The following is an 18147-nucleotide window of genomic DNA, read 5'->3' on the forward strand; positions in this document are numbered from 1 at the left end:
CGGGGACAGGGAGCACTTGGGGGGTGGGCAGGGAAAACCAGGGGGGTGGAGAGCACTGGGGGGGCAGGAGGCACTTGGGGGGTGGGCAGGGAAAACCAGGGGGGTGGAGAGCACTGGGGGGGGGGACAGGTAGCACTTGGGGGGTGGGCAGGGAAAACCAGGGGGTGGAGAGCACTGTGGGGGGGGACAGGTAGCACTTGGGGGGCGGGCAGGGAAAACCAGGGGGGTGGAGAGCACTGGGGCGGGGACAGGGAGCACTTGGGGGGTGGGCAGGGAAAACCAGGGGGTGGAGAGCACTGGGGGGGCAGGAGGCACTTGGGGGGTGGGCAGGGAAAACCAGGGGGGTGGAGAGCACTGGGGGGGGGACAGGTAGCACTTGGGGGGTGGGCAGGGAAAACCAGGGGGTGGAGAGCACTGTGGGGGGGACAGGTAGCTCTTGGGGGGCGGGCAGGGAAAACCAGGGGGGTGGAGAGCACTGGGGCGGGGACAGGGAGCACTTGGGGGGTGGGCAGGGAAAACCAGGGGGGTGGAGAGCACTGGGGAGGACAGGTAGCACTTGGGGGGTGGGCAGGGAAAACCAGGGGGTGGAGAGCACTGTGGGGAGGACAGGTAGCACTTGGGGGGTGGGCAGGGAAAACCAGGGGGTGGAGAGCACTGTGGGGAGGACAGGTAGCACTTGGGGGGTGGGCAGGGAAAACCAGGGGGTGGAGAGCACTGTGGGGGGGGGGACAGGTAGCACTTGGGGGGCGGGCAGGGAAAACCAGGGGGGTGGAGAGCACTGGGGCGGGGACAAGGAGCACTTGGGGGGTGGGCAGGGAAAACCAGGGGGGTGGAGAGCACTGGGGGGGCAGGAGGCACTTGGGGGGTGGGCAGGGAAAACCAGGGGGGTGGAGAGCACTGGGGGGGGGACAGGTAGCACTTGGGGGGTGGGAAGGGAAAACCAGGGGGTGGAGAGCACTGTGGGGAGGACAGGTAGCACTTGGGGGGTGGGCAGAGAAAACCAGGGGGTGGAGAGCACTGTGGGGAGGACAGGTAGCACTTGGGGGGTGGGCAGGGAAAACCAGGGGGTGGAGAGCACTGTGGGGAGGACAGGTAGCACTTGGGGGGTGGGCAGGGAAAACCAGGGGGTGGAGAGTACTGTGGGGAGGACAGGTAGCACTTGGGGGGTGGGCAGGGAAAACCAGGGGGTGGAGAGCACTGTGGGGAGGACAGGTAGCACTTGGGGGGTGGGCAGGGAAAACCAGGGAGGTGGAGAGCACTGTGGGGAGGACAGGTAGCACTTGGGGGGTGGGCAGAGAAAACCAGGGGGGTGGAGAGCACTGAAGGGGACAGGGAGCTAGGGAAAGATGAATTCCTCATATGCAGCTGCCCCATCCCCCTCCTATTCAGCACACACACTTCGGCACTCACCTTCTTCCTGCCGAGGCTGAGACTCCGCCCCTTCGTCCCACCGAGGTCCCGCCCCCTTCTCCCGCCGCAGCTCCGCCCCTTATTCCCGCCGCGGCTCCGCCCCTTATTCCCGCCGCCGTTCCGCCCCCCCCCCCGCAGCGCTGACAGAAGGAGCTGCCTTCACAGCAATACGGAACACGCCGGACAGGACACCGGCTGACACCCCCCAGTGCGTGGCACCCGGGGCGGGCCGCCCCCCGCCCCCCCCTTGGTACGCCACTGCTGGCACAGACATTGCATGAAGAGACGAATTTTTGTATAGATGTTTTCATGTCAGGCCACCAGAATTGCCGGGAAATCAGATTAAAAGTCTTTGTCATACCCATATGTCCTGCCATAGGCACATCATGCGATAATTCCAAGATCTTGGTGCGTATGGTAGGTGGTATGTAAAGTTTGTCGTTGTAGTAGAGGAAGCCTTCTGCATCAGTATTTAGTTGTGGTGGGGGTGAATCCAAACTTATACCATGCAAAACCTCTTCCTTCAAGGAACGGACAACTCCAATAATGCGTTTGTGAGGTATTATAGGAACGGAAGGGATTTCGAAGTAGTTTTCTTCAGTTAGTCGTGATAGTGCATCCGCCTTTTTGTTCTTATCTGCAGGTGTGTAAGTCACTAGGAAGTTAAACCTTAGAAAGAATAGTGACCATCGTACCTGTCGGTGAGAGAGAGTTTTGTTAGTCTGAAGATATTGGAGATTTTTATGGTCCGTGTATATAAGTATTGGTAATTGGGTGATTCGAGTAGATGTCGCCAATTCTCCAGAGCCAATTTTATAGCAAGCAGTTCCTTTTCACCCACGGGTAATTTACCTCTGGACTGCTTAGGGATTTAGAAAAAAAGGCGACTGGATGAAGTGGTGAAGTGTGAGTTGGTCGTTGGGAGAGTATTGCTCCTACTGCCATGTTTGACGCATCTACTTCCAGAATGTATTGGAGGGATGGGTCTGGATGGCGTAATATGGGAGCAGAAGTAAACCTTGTCTTTAACAGGTGAAAAGCTTTATTTGCTTCATCTGACCATTTGAATGGTTTTTTAATGCTAGTGAGCTGTGTGAGGGGTCTCACAATGGCAGAGAAGTTTCTGATGAACTTCCTGTAGAAATTCGAAAATCCAAGGAATCGCTGTAGCGCCTTGCGTGTGGTTGGTGTAGGCCAATCCTGAATGCAGGATATCTTACTCATGTCCATCTCGATTCCTGTTTTGGATATGATGTAGCCTAGAAACAGTACCTCTTCTTTATGAAACAAGCATTTCTTCAGTTTCACATAAAGGTTATGTGCAAGCAATCTCGATAATACAAGTCTTACATGTCTTATGTGTTCAGACAGGGATCGTGAATATATAAGTATATCGTCCAGATATACCACAACACAGACATCTAGTAAGTCTCTGAAAATATCGTTTATAAATCGTTGAAAAACTGCAGGGGCGTTGCATAGCCCGAATGGCATTACAAGATATTCGAACAATCCGTATCTGGTTCTGAATGCAGTCTTCCACTCGTGTCCATCACGGATTCGAATGAGATTGTATGCTCCTTTCAGGTCCAATTTTGAAAAATAGGTAGCTCCACGCACCTGCTCAATGAGCTCAGGGATAAGCGGTAGAGGATAGCGATCTTTTATTGTAATAGCATTCAATTGCCTGTAGTCGATGATAGGCCTGAGACTTGAGTCCTTATTGCGGACAAAAAAGAGTCCTGCTGCTGTGGAAGAAGTGGAAGGTCTAATAAAACCTTTTTTCAAATTCTCATCCAAATAGTCTTTGAGATGGGAAAGTTCATCCTGTGAAAGAGGATAAACATGACCGAACGGCAATTTGCTATTTGGGAGTAGATCAATGCTACAATCATAGTCTCGATGGGGAGGTAGTGCTTGAGCATTTTTCTCAAGAAAAACCTCAGAGAGATCCTGATAACATAGTGGTGCAATCTCATCTGTCACCACAGACAGGATCTTCCCGAAAGACGGGAGGTTACACGTACCCTCGCAATAGCAAGAGAGGAAGGCCAGGGTCCGTTCCTTCCAATCTATGGTTGGTTGATGTGTGTGCAACCAAGGAAGTCCCAAAACAATGGGAAAGTGGGGTGAAGGTATTAGATCGAAGGTAGTGGTCTCCATATGAGACCCGTTAGTAGTGACTAGGAGTGCCTGTGTCTGATCAGTGATCGGACCAGAGGATAAAGGAACACCGTTAATAAGACTCACTGAGACAGGTTTAAGTTTAGAAATAATAGGAACTTTATTTAAAGCAGCAAAACGTATGTCAATATAATTTCCGCAAGATCGTGTGTCAATCATGGCCTTGGTAGTAATCCTGTTCTGGTCCCACTGTAATGTTAAGCAAACAGAAAGGTAAGGGTTAGTGATTGAAGTTGTCAATCCCCCTAGGAGGACATGTGAACACTCACCCTTCTTTTTGTAGACTAGGGGACAGACGTTTATCTTGTGATCCGGGGATGCACAGTACAAGCAGAGATTACCAGATCGTCTTCTGGCTCTTTCCATAGTTGATAGAGGTGGGCGTATGGTTCCTACCTCCATAGGAAAGGGGTCAACGGCCGAAATCCGAGAAGAACTGGATAATGGCATTCCCATTTTCTCAGCCTTTCTTTCTCGTAGTCTTCTATCTATGGTGATACTGAGTTGTATCAATGCATCCAGGGTTTTTGGCAGATCCGCTCCGGCGAGCTCGTCTTTAAAGGCCTCTGATAGGCCAAGCCTAAATTGGGTTTTCAGAGATGCATCATTCCATTCTGAATCAAGGGTCCATCTCTTGAATTCTGCGACAAAGTCTTCTACAGGTCTCCTACCTTGTTTCAAGGATCTTAATTGAAGATCGGCAGTACTCTGCCTATTGGGATCATCATATAGGCTAGTGAGTTCTGCTAGGAACAAGGCATAGGAGTTGAGAAGCTGATCGCTTTTCTCAAAAAGAGAGTCTGCCCAGGCCCGAGGATCGCCTGTTAGGTAAGAAATAATAGTACAAACCTTAATGTGATCAGTAAGGTAGGTACGGGGTTTTAGCAAGAAAAGTAACTCACATGCGTTTTTAAATTCGCGAATTTTTTTGCGATCGCCTGTAAATACCAAAAAAGGATTTAATTTGGGTTCAGGGGACTGAGCAGTGGTAAGTTGTGTCAGTCTAATTACCTGCCTGATTGTCTTCTTTTAATTCAGCAAGTGCGTGTATTAACGCAGTTACTTGCTGTTTTAATTGTGTCATCTGAGTGGTTATTTCTGCTGAATCCATTTGTGGTTCGTTAAATCTGTAACGCTCCTGCATTTTATGTATGATGTTGATTTTCAGCTGCAGAAATATTCCACTTCAGTAGTCATGTAGAGAAACGCTGAGACGCCAATCCCAACTCCCAATGACTCATCATGTGTTGATGATCTCAATTCAGCAAGTAAATACACACACTCAATAAGATGTTTCCTAGAGTGACTTATGTATATAGTAACACAGTGATGATAGGCTGAAGAGACAGGTTGGGTAGAGATGGTAGATGACAGACACTTGAAAGGAAATGTTCTTGAAAGTAAGATAGTAGCAGATGGGATGCAGATAGGTTTAGCAATCATGTATGGTAGCAGATGACAGAGTAGCAGGTGGACATACAGGAGAGATCAACCCAGTGCAAGAACAGGTGGTAGTAGGCTCAAGAGCTAGCAATCTTAGATAATGCAGATGTAGCAATAGTCCTTAGTATGCAGAGCTAGATAGTGTAAGCTTTAGTATGAAGGTTATAGAGGTTTTCCCTGTGGGGTACTTATCACTAATAGCAATGTAGCAGAGGAGAGGTTCGGCAAGAGCGGATGATCCGGTAGCGGGATACAGGGATCAGCGCAGCGTGGTTCCGACAGCGAGGTATGCTTGCAAGCATGAGAGCTTCAAGACAGGTTAGCATCAAGGCACAAAGCAGTTTGAACGAACACATGTGAGTGAGAGCCGGCGATCTAAATAGCCATCCAGTCCGGCGCTCAGTGATGACAGCATCAGTCTTAAAGGTGTATGCGCACCTTACCAAAAGAGAATGGTGGGGCGCATACACTTATGAAAGAGTAATTAGGGTACCCAAAGGTACCAGAACATTACAGAGGTGCTGTTAGCTGACAAATGGAAATGCATGTCCTTTTCATTTAGCTCAATAAGCATTGTGAATGCCCCCTTGTGTGTGCCCTCCTGACACTCCATGGTATGCCCACCCAACACCTCCCACCCAGTGTGTGTCCTCCTGACACCCCATGGTATGCCCTCCCAACACCTCCCCCCAGTGTGTTCCCTCTTGGCACCCCATGGTATGTCCTCCCAACCCCCCCCCCCAGTGTGTGCCCTCCTGATACCCCATGGTATGCCCTCCCAACACCTCCCCCAGTGTGTGCCTTCCTGACACCCCATGGTATGCCCTCCCAACCCCCCACCCCAGTGTGTGCCCTTCTGACACCCCATGGTATGCCCTCCCAACCCCCCAAAGGGTGTGCCCCCCTGACACCCCATGGTATGCCCTCCCAACCCCACCCCAGTGTGCCCTCCTTACACCCCATGGTATGCCCTCCCACCCCCCACCCCCAGTGTGTGCCCTCCTGATACCCCATGGTATGCCTTCCCAACCCCCCCCCAGTGTGTGCCCTCCCGGCTCCCCCAGTGTGTGCCCTCCCAACCACTGATGTGTTCCCTCCTGACACCCAGTGTGTGGCCTCCTGACTCTCCACTGGTGTGTGCCCTCACTACCCTCCCCCACAGTGTGTGTCCTCCTGACCTTCCCCCCAGTGTATGCCCTTCCAACCCCCTGGTGTGTGGCTTTACTGATCCCTGTACACTGTCCTATCCTCTGTCCTGTCAACTCCTGTCCTCTGCCCTATTCTCTGTACACCGTCCTACAGCCTACTGACCACTATCCTTCCCTACAATCAACTGACCCGTATACACTGCCCTACATGCTACTGGCCTCTGTACACTGCCCTACATCCTACTGACCCCTATACACTGCCCTACATGCTACTGACCTCGCTACACTGCCCTACAAACTACTGAGCACTGTACACTACCCTACAAACTACTGAGCACTGTACACTACCCTACAAACTACTGAGCACTGTACACTACCCTACAAACTACTGAGCACTGTACTCTACCCTACAAACTACTGACCATTGCACACTGCCCTACAAACTACTCACTACTGCACACTGCCCTACAGCCTACTGACCTCTGTACGCTGCCCTACAGCCTACTGACCTCTGTACACTGCCCTACAGCCTACTGACCTCTGTACACTGCCCTACAGCCTACTGACCTCTGTACACTGCCCTACAGCCTACTGACCTCTGTACATTTTACTTTTTATGATACGTTTAATTCAGTTCTGTAAACAACACCTTATTTTCTGGCAGTGCCCCTCCCGAAACTAGACTCATAAAATCATATTTTAATTTTTCCAATTAAGAAGGGTTCGGTGAATGCGCATATGAAGCTGGTGGGGTTCAGTACCTCCAACAAGGTTAAGAACCACTGTTCTAATTAATGAACTGCCAGTGGACGGAATCATACTACTAACGAGCCTGACTCAGCAGTGGTCAGGTGGCAGCGAGCTGGAAGGGACATCAATTACGGAACAACTTTTCTTTATAAAGGTGGAAACTGATATGTATCTGGTTTATTGATACCGTATCACCAGCACATCACCCATCCGCTCCTATTCAAATTCTTTTTATTCGTCACTGAAATACATTATGTCTAGGCAGGGCTTTTTTTTCTAAGCGAATAGGTGCAGGAACTCGACCCTTCTGAGTCATTTCTTCTCTCTGCCCCCTACCAACCTCTGAGCACCGTTCCTGGGTTCCATTTCCTACCCACCTCTCAGTGCCGCCCTTTTTGCAGAGAATACAGAACCAACTACCATTTTTTGGCAATAATTCAGACTCGCATGGCCCTAGGCATCAAAGTTCCTTCAGATATCTGGGAGCACTCAATGAGACACAGAGACGGCAGGTACGATGTCACAGAATGCCGCTTTATTAAAACAATGAAGAACTTTTTATAGAGAAAGTAAAAGGGGAAGTCCCTTTCCAGGAGATTATACATAGAGTTGCTACAAGAATAGCAGTTTACCATTACGTGGTTCAAGTCACGTACTTACATGTGAGCTAATGTGTTTGCGTTGTGTGGCCACGCCCCTGATGACGTCAGATATGACGAAATGTGTCGGGAGGAGCTGAGCCACACGACGCTGGTGCTGTGTACCATAGGAGGACGGCCTTCTTTCTGGTTGGAAACAATTCCACATCACATCTTTTTTGTTTCTTTCTTTTTTGTTTTCATGCTCTGTTTGTTCTAAGGAAATGTGAGTATGCGTGGTGACATGTTGGCGCCGGGCGGCACCATTTTTAAGTCGTCTCAGGAGCATGGTCGGCCCAGTGTTCCATTAAAAAAAAAAATGAAACCAGCCACGTAGTGACACTGGCGGGGTCGCGGGATGCGCCCCCCCCCCCTGATTTTGCGCCCCCCCAGCACCCCCCACGCTACGCCACTGGAGTAATGTTACTTTGGATTCGAGTCCACATCTCCCCAAGACACACAGACTCTGGGACTCTAGGCCTAGTATCCATGTTATCTTTCAATAGTTTTTATTAAGGTTTACAAGAACAAACAAACATTACAAACATCATAAGTGCAATGGTGTAGCAAGTAAAAACAAGTAAAAGTAGAAAACATTATAACAGGAGGTCTCAGTGAGACCGTGGGTTAAAAGCTAGAGATTCACATAACAGAGTACAAGAAAAAAGGATGAGCCCGACCAGGACCCCACCCAACCGGCAGCCAGGACCAGACACCGTGCCCCTTCAAGGTGACAAAACACCTGGGCCTAGTACAGGCCCCCGGTGGGGAAGCCCCACAGGAAATGGGAGTGAGAGCGGAGAATAAGAGAGGGGGAAGGGAACAGTGGGGAAGGATAAAGGATAGGGAGGAATAGGGCAAGCGTCAACTAGGAGTTATGATCCCAAATTACAGGTAGGGGTGAGGATCTAGAGCAGGGGTGTCAAACTCAATTTCATTGTTGGCCGCATCACCATTATGGTCGCCCTCAGGGGGCCAGTTCTATCTGTAGCCCACCACTATCAGAAGTCAAGAGCCCCCACCCTCCCTTACATCGCAGGGCTTCCCCTTTACCATGTGCTGCTGCTGGGAAGAAGCTGGAGGCAGAGGTGGGAAGCAGCAACTGCAGGGTCTGGAGGAGGGCTGGAGTCAGCTGTCAGAGTCTGCTGAATGCTGAGACCAGTGGAGGCAGAGAGGAGGGGGTGCTGTGGCTGCACAGAGACATGCAGGATCTATAGGAGGAGTTGTGTCCTCCTCTCTGCTGCTAACTGCTGAGTTGAGGGGGGGTGGGGTGGTGGTCCTCTCTGCAGCTGCAGGGGAAAGCACAAGATCTGGCAGAGGACTTCTGTCTCCTCTGCTGCCGTCTGCTAAGAGAAGGTGGGGGTAGAGATGAGGGAGATGCAGCAGCTGCAGGAGAGGTGCAAGGGCCACATGAAATGGCCTGGGGGGTCAGATTCGGCCCGTGGGCCTTGTGTTTGACACCTGTGATCTAGAGGAAGATAGAACTATATGCTGTCAAACATCGGGAGCATACTGTCAGGTTTAAGCTTTAAGATAGTGATTTGTACATATTTAGCCCAGGGGTCCCAAGTTTGCTCAAATTGCGCGACTCTATCGGCAAGGATGCTGGATATTTTTTCTTGGGACATTATCCAATACATTTTTAATTTGGCTTCTCTGACGGAGACTTTGGGCTTCTTCCAAGCCTTAGCTATGGTGAGTTTAGCACCCAACAAAATAAAATGGAGGAGTTTCCTTGAGTGTTTAGATATGCCCAGGACCTTGCCGTTGAGCAGAGCAATCTGAGGAGATTGGGTAACGGGATGGTCAATGACTTTCTGGGCAATTCGGAATATGGTAGACGAGAAAGGAACGGATCCTGGAGCAAGACCACCAAGTATGGAGGAGGTCTCCGGTCAGCTCACAGTTCCGAAAGCACATAGGGGAAGCGTTCGGGTACATACAGGCTAGCCTGGAGGGAACTAGATACCATTATGTAAACAGTTTAACATTTGCTTCAATCAGGGAAACATTCAATATACCTTTAAAAGAGCGGTGAAGGCGGGTGCACCAATCGTCTAGGTCCAGCTCCATCTCCATAGGATCCCTGTTAAAGGCCTAGCTGCCTGTTGCCAATGGGGGACTGCTCCGCACAGTCAGACTAATGGCAGGTGCTAATGTCATCAGCTCAACCACCTGTCTTCCACACATTGTTGATTGTGCTAATTAACTCACCTATTGTCTACTGTAGGGATGTGTTTACACTTATAATAATGTGTATTGTACTTCATGAGCTCAATGACGGCAAGTCTGCTAGTTTATTAGCTCAAGTTAAATAAATCACTGTCATCTGTTAGTTGCTATTGGGAAAAAAGAATACTGCTTGTGTTGGTTGTTCCTTAGATATGTTAATTATATTTCTGTACACAATTTCATCTGCATATGATAATGTAATCAGGCACCTGACCTGGTGGGGTATTGTAATCAGGAGGGAGATGTCCTTCCGTGTGGTATATATTTTCGGTGTGAGTTTGTTCAATAAATGTTCCAGATCTTATACAAGCTATTCTCGGCTAGTTTTGTATGGGGGGCGGCTAGAATATCTGATAGCTATGTTCAAGACTGAAGGAAGCAATATTCTGACGGAAGCCCACAAGCGCATTGTGGGGTCGCGGTTCCGTTACATCCAGTAACACAGAAATATAAAGACAATGAAGCAGTCAGATTTTTGTTAGGCTGAAAGGAACCAAAAATCCATCAGTGGCCCCATCACCATTATCTGATTAGATATACTAGCCTGCTGCTCCCTGTGTTCTTCTCCTTACAAACTATGGTTTCCATGCCTTGCACGGTTCCCGATGGCTGACATCCTGATACGGTTGTATGTAAGCCGGACCTCTGACTATTCCTGGTAATGCCCGTGCTATAAATCAGCAGTTGTAGATGAATAAGCTCAGAGAAACAAAGAACAAAGAACAAAGAACAAAGGGCGCAGCGACCTTTGTGCATTAAAAACAATATTATTTATACCCAAAATCAATCATAATAAACCTATTATATAATAAAAATGATTGTTTTTTAATGCATGAAAGTCACTGCGCCCTTTGTTCTCTGAATTTAGTTCATGGACCATCTTAGTCCTCTTCCTTAAGTCGTAAGACCTAGGTATTTAACCACTTCTGGGCCGGAAGATTTCCCCCCCCTTAATGACCAGGCCATATTTTGCGATTTGTCACTACGTAACTTTAACGGACAATTGCGCCGTCGTGCGACGCTGTACCCAAATAAAATGAATGTCCTTTTCTTCCCCCTAAATAGAGTTTTCTTTTGGTGGTATTTGATCACCTGTGCGATTTTTATTTTTTGCGCTATAAACAAAAAAAGAGCGACCATTCTGAAAAAAAATATATATATATATTTATCACTTTCTGCTATATAACATTCTCAAAAAAAAAATTAAAAATCAAAATTTTGTAACATTTAAGGCCAACTTGTTTTATGCTACATATTTTTGGTAAAAAAAAAAAAATCGCAATAAGCGTATTTTTATTTTTTGCGCTATAAACAAAAAAAGAGCGACAATTCTGAAAAAATATATATATTTTTTTTTCACTTTCTGCTATATAACATTCCCAAAAAAAGAAATAGAAATCTAAAAATCAAAATTTTGTAACATTTTAGGCCAATTTGTTTTCTGCTACATATTTTTGGTAAAAAAAAAAAAATAATCGCAATAAGCGTATTTTTATTTTTTGCACTATAAACAAAAAAAAAAGCGACAATTCTGAAAAAATAAAAATAAAAAAAAAACAATATTTTTCACATTCAAATCAAAATTTTGTAACATTTTAGGCCAGCATGTTTTCTGCTACATATTTTTGGTAAAAAAATATTCCAATAAGCGTATTTTGATTGGTTTGCGCAAAAGTTATCATGTCTACAAACTAGGGGAAAGATTTATGTAATTTTTATTGGTTTTCTTTTTACTAGTAATGGCGGCAATCAGCGATTTTTAGCGGGACTGCAACATTGCAGCGGACAGATCGGACCCCTAACTGACATTTTTGACACTTGTGGGGGGACCAGTGACATTACTACAGTAATCAGTGCTAAAAATATGCACTATCACTGTACTAATGACACTGGCAGGGAAGGGGTTAACACCAGGGGAGATCAAAGGCTTAAATGTGTCCCTAGGGGATTGATTCTAACTGTGGGGGGAGGGCGTGGCTTGTAAAATGACCATAGAGATATGCGATCCTACATAGAAGGATCACAGGCGCTCTGTGATCATTCCAGGGAGAAGAACGATCGGCTGTGTTTACAACATCCGACCGTTCTTCTCTCTCAGCGGGGAACGATCGCGGGTGTCAGGCAGCAATCGGAGCCTCCTGCCCCATGCATCGGCTTCCCCGCTGCTGAGTGAGGGCGGGAGCGCGCCGCCGGCAGTGCGCGCTCGCCCCCTAGCTGCAGGTGCGCAGGAGGGCCAGCCTGCCTCAGTAAATATGTGGTGGGCGATCCGGGACAGGTTAAAATGGCACTAGAGAAGGTCTCTATTCTCCAATAATTATCCATACACATCCTCTACTTTATGGCCCAGCAATCTATTTTTCATTAAATTGTTTCTTACTGTGTTTTTTTTTTTTTTTCTGCCTCTATAAGCCCCCAAATCTCTCCATTTTCCCTCCCAGTTCCATTGGTTTGGAATGAGAGATGTACGTTGGTTCCATGTGCAAAACTGAAACGTCTTAGTCTTCAATAACACTAGTACGACTTGTCAGGCGACTTGGTCAGCCTGACAAGTCACGCACCGTCGCGTCCCATAGTGTAGTACAGGATGTTGGAGATACAACAGCTTTCAGCTTAGCAGATTAACTGCAGTTCACAAATTGGACACTAGATGTCGCTAATGCTCAGTGATATGCTATGCATTTCTATGATGTGTTGTAATTTCCTGTACACTGTACTGAACTTGTTGGTTATCTCTTCCTGTTCTGTTGTTCTTATTACAATGAGGTGACATCTTTGATTTCTGTGTTATGTTCCAATAAAGAAGCCAGTTCCTGTTTACTCCACAATGTCTGATCTGTATGGACTCCGCTGCACCCAGTGATCGCACTCTGCAACACAGGAACTGTTCTAATAGGAGCGACACAAGTCGCTCCGACTTAGAAAAAGGGTCCTGTACTACTTCGGGGCGACCTCGGAGCGACTTACATATAGACATTCATTTTATGAAGTACGTGCAAGTCGCGCTGAAGTCACACTGCACGCGACTTCACAGGTCGCCCCCTAAGTCGGAGCGACGTAGTGTGAACCGAGACTTAAGAAGGATCTTGTTTACTACTATTGAATACTCTGGTACCAAACTCCGTCACCCCTTTGTTGGAGGTAATTATAAATTAGGTAGGTCCACATGGACACACTACCACCATAACATGAATGCATTTGTTCTAATTACATGTTTTTCTGGATGTAGACAACGCAGTCCCCCTGAAGAAGACAACAACTCCCTTGGTTGAATTGCGTTGAGGCAGCCTCTAGGGCAGGATTAATACTGTAACAAAAATTGTTTGTATAGGTATACCTGATTATATCATTGTTGTCACGGCTCATGGGCCAATCAGGAGTGTGTATAACCAGAGCTCATGTATAAAAATCCTATCTTGATTTTATTGTATGTGCAATAAAATTATATTTCTTATATCAATAGTTTCTTGATATATACAGTACCTAAGAACGAAGCCCTCCAGCGCAGCGATTAGACCGCTGAGAGGGCTCCCATCTTCACCCGGTCTTCCTTCCGGGTTCCTGCGCTCGAGCCGTCATATTGAGCGACCCACGATTTCGTCATGCGCAGGAGTCACAGACCGTGGCATAGCGCTCTAAAGGGGCGGCACGGGTATGCGTCGGTGACATCACCGGCTGCATTCAGTGTGAATATCTCCTAAACAGTGCAAGTTTAGGAGATATTCTTATTATAGGCTTACCTGTAGGTACAAGTCAAAAATAAAAGTTTACTTCCACTTTAACAACGATTGACAGCAGGAAGCAGATATCGCTGATATTGATGGCGTTCAGCTCCTGAAGGGCCAAGGTACAGCCCAAACTTGTGTTTGTATTGGACCTTTGTACATTGTAATCATGTCCTCTCCTCATGAGACCTCTCCTCCAGAGTGAATAACTGTAATCTATGCCATTGATCCTGAGCTGAGCTCTTTCCATCCCCCAGAGCTGAGCTCTTTTCTCCCCCTTATTCATTTTGTTGCCCTTCTCTGGACAGTTTCTAATTTAACAATGTCTTCTCTGAGGGTTGGTGACCAAAACTGAACTGTATTATTCCAGATGAAGGTGAACCAGCATTTTTACTGCATGAGAGTAGACTGCTGGCTATGTTAGCTGCGACTTGGCATTGCTTGCTGTCTCTAGGTCTGTGACCTACTCCAGCCTTTATTCATCAATGGCACCATTTGAGAATAGGCAAAATCGTGAGACACCCCAGTTCAAAATGGGGTCCCCTATCACATCAGAAGCCCCCCTTTAACATCAGAGTCCTCAGTCCCCACAACCAACCACATCAGAGTCCCCACCCATCCCCAATTCATATCAGAGCACACACACTTTGGAAAATTCAACCTGATGGACCTAAATGTCATATTTATTTTGTAGGAGTTATAACTTTAGTTGTTATAACAGAAGCCATGATTGTGGTGTCCACTAACATTAGCAGTCATTGTAGAAACGTCCTCTTAAATTGGTGTTTACTAGAAAGTTGCCCCCTTGTGTTGCCGGTCAGTGTAGGTAGTAGATCAATCTGCCATTACTCACTGCTCAAGGAAGCCCTTGGAACCTCAGGAGGAACCCTTGTGAAAAAAACATTGATTGCAAAATTTATGCCAAATTTGAATGCCACAAATTGTAGGGGAACTCTGGGCAGGCGGCTATGTAAGTAACTCCATCCACAGAATAAGAAGGATTGCCATACAATGGAGAAAAGTGAACCCAGTTGACCTTAATGTCACATTTATTAGGTGTTGTCCTAACAGAAGCCATGATTGTGGTGTCCACTAACATTAATGGTCATTGTAAAAACGTCCTCTTATATTGGTGTTTACTGGAAAGTTGCCCCCTTGCCTTGGGGGTCAGTGTAGGTGGTAGATTAATCCACCATTGCTCACTGATCAACGAATCCTTAAGAACTTTAGGGGGAACCCTGGTGAAAAAGAACACTGATTCCAAAATGTACGACCAATTTAAATGACACAAATTTTAGGGGAACTCTTGGTAGGCAGCCGTGTAAGAAACTCCATCAACAGAAAGAAATACTGTAATTACCATACACTAGAGAAATGTTAACCCAGCTGACCTAAATGGCACATTTATTATGTGTTGTTATAACAGAAGCCATGATTGTGGTGTTCTCTAACGTTAGCGGTCATTGTAGAAGTGCCCCTTACATTGACGATTAATGGAAAGTTGCCCCCTTTCATTGGTGGTCAGTGTAGATGGTAGATCAATCTACCATTGCTCTAGGAAGCCCTAGGAATCTAAGGAGGAACCCTGGTGGAAAAACATTGATTGCAAAATGTATGACCAGTGTGAATGTCACTAGCTTTAGGGGAGCGCTGGGCATGGGCGTCCGCAGAACTTTTTTCCGGGGGGGGCATCATTTTAAGGTCATCCATGATCTGCCCCTTTTCGCTTTCATAGATCCCCCTTTAGAGCAGGCCAGGCCAGGGTCCCCCATAGACGCCCTTTAGAGCAGGGTCCCCATAGATCTCTCTTTAGTCTTACCTTTTCACCTATATTCCCCGTGCTACCAGGTTTTCCTGCACCACCAGGTACTCCAGGCACTCCCTGCAAAGAATATATATGTATGTATATATATATATATATATATATATAGCCAATATGACCCCCTTTACAGCAGGCCAGGATCCCCATAGATCCCCTTTAGGGCAGGCCAGGATCCCCATAGATCCCCTTTAGGGCAGGCCAGGGTCCTCCATATATCCCCTTTAGAGCAGGGTCCCCGTAGACTCCCCTCTTAGAGCAGGCCAGGACATTTCCAGGGGGGGGCGCTTGCCCCCCCTTGCCTCCCCTTGTGGACACCCATGGCGCTGGGCAAGCAGCCATGTAGGTAACTCCAACTACAGAAAATGAGGATTAACACACATTTGAGAAGTCAACTTGATGGACTCAGAGATGTCACATTTATTGTGTGTTGTTATAACAGAAGCCATGATTGTGGTATCCTCTAACATTAGTGGTCATTGTAGAAGTGCTATGTTACATTATTGATTAATGGAAAGTTGCCCCCTTGCGTTGGTGGTCCGTGTAGGTGGTAGATCAATCCACTAATACTCACTGCTCAACCTCTGGAGGAACCCAGGTAGAGAAACACTGATTTCAACATTTATGGCCAATTTAAATCCCACATATTTTAGGGAAATGTATGCAAGTAAATCCATCCACAGAAAACAAAAATGACCATACACTAGAGAAATGCCAACTCATTCGACCCAAATGGCACATTTATTATGTGTTGTTATAGCAGACATGATTGTGGTGTTCTCTAACATTAGTGGTCATTGTAGAAGTGCCCCTTACATTGGTGATTAATGGAAAGTTGCCCCCTTTCATTGGTGGTAAGTGTAGATGGTACCATTGCTCATTGCTCAATGAATACCTAGGAACCTCAAGAGGAACCCTGGTGGAGAAACGCTGATTACAAAATTTATGACCAGTTCTAATGCCAACCTTAGAACTCTGGCAAGTGGCCGTGTACTGTAGGTAACTCCAGCTATGGAAAAATGAGGATTAACACATATTTGATATGAACCTGATGGGCCTAAATGTCACATTTATTGTGTGTTGTTATAACAGAAGCTATGATTTTGGTATCCGCCACCATTAGTGGTCATTGCAGAAGTGCCCCTTAAATTGATGATTAATGGAAAGCTACCCCTTGAATTGGTGGATAATGTAGGTGGTGGATCAATCCAGCACTTTTCTCTGCTCAAGGAACCCCTGGGAACTTTAGGAAGAACTGTGTTGGAAAAACGCTCATTGCAAACTTTATGGGCAATTTGAATGCCAAAAATTTTAGGGGAACTCTGGGCAGGCAGCCACGTAAGTAACTTCATCCACAGAAAAAAAGAATTACCATACACTAAAGAAATGTCAACTCATTTGACTTAAATGGCGCATTTATTATATGTTGTTATAACAAAAGCCATGATTGTGGTGTTCTTTAACATCAGTGGTCATTGTAGAAGTGCCCCTTACATTGATGACTAATGGAACGTCGCCCCCTTTTATTGGTGGTCAGTGTAGGTGGTAGATCCATCTACCATTGCTCATTGCTTAGGAATCACTAGGAACCTCAAGAGGAACCCTGGTGGAGAAACGCTGATTGCAAAATTTCTGACCAGTTTGAATGCCACTTACCTTAGAAGAACTCCGGGCAAGTGGGTGTGCATTGTAGGTAACTCCAGCTATAGAAAATGAGGATTAACACATATTTGAGAACAATCAACCTAATGGACCTAAATGTCACATTTATTATGTGTTGTTATGACAGAAGTCATGATTGTGGTATCCTCTAACATTAGCGGTCATTGCAGAAGTGCCCCTTACATTGGTGATTGATGGAAAGTTGCTCCTTGTATTGGTGAATAATGTAGGTGGTGGATCAGTCCAGCATTTCTCTCTGCTCAAGAAACCCCTGGGAACTTTAGGAGGAACCTTGGTGGAGAAATGCTGATTGCAAAATTCATGACCACTTTGAATACCACTAACTTTAAGGGAACTCTAGGCAGGCAGCCATGTAAGTAACTCCATCCAGAGAAAAAAAAATTACCAGACACTAGAGAAATGTTAACCCATTTGACCTAAATGTCACATTTATTATGTGTTGTTATCATAGCAGTCATAAATGTGGTGTCCTCTAACAGAAATTTCCCCCTTGCATTGGTGGTTAGTGTAGGTCAGTTGCTTGTCGCGGCCCGCGTGCTGAGGAAGCGGGGCGCCGCCATCTTGGGCCTGCTTGTTAGTGGAAGCACCGTCCTATTTCTTCTTCGTCATGGCAGATCGGGGCAGTTGGGTGCTCGGAGCGGTCACCGGGGCAGGGCAGACATTGGTGCGGAGCAATCGGGCAATTGTAGCGGGTGTACGGGTCCAAAAAACAGGATAATCTCAGTCAGGATAACGGAGCCGACTCGAGACACGTCTGCTCACATGAACGGTTCAGCCACGCCCCCCTAGAGCAGGTCAGTGATAGGTCACTGATGACGAACCTTGGCACCCCAGATGTTTTGGAACTACATTTCCCATGATGCTCAACTACACTGCAGAGTGCATGAGCATCATGGGAAATGTAGTTCCAAAACATCTGGGGTGCCAAAAGTCGCCATCACTGGTGTAGGTGATAGGTGGTAATACTCATTGCTCAAGGAACCCCTATAAACCTCACGAGGAACGCTGGTGGAGAAACACTGATTGCAAATCTTATGACCAATATGAATACCACTAACCTTAGGGGAACTCTAGGTAAGTGCCCATGTAGGTAACTCCAACAGAAAAAATGGAATAAC

The sequence above is a fragment of the Pelophylax lessonae genome (genome assembly GCF_965119305.1).
Source record: "Pelophylax lessonae genome assembly, chromosome: 2".
NCBI lineage: Eukaryota > Metazoa > Chordata > Amphibia > Anura > Ranidae > Pelophylax > Pelophylax lessonae.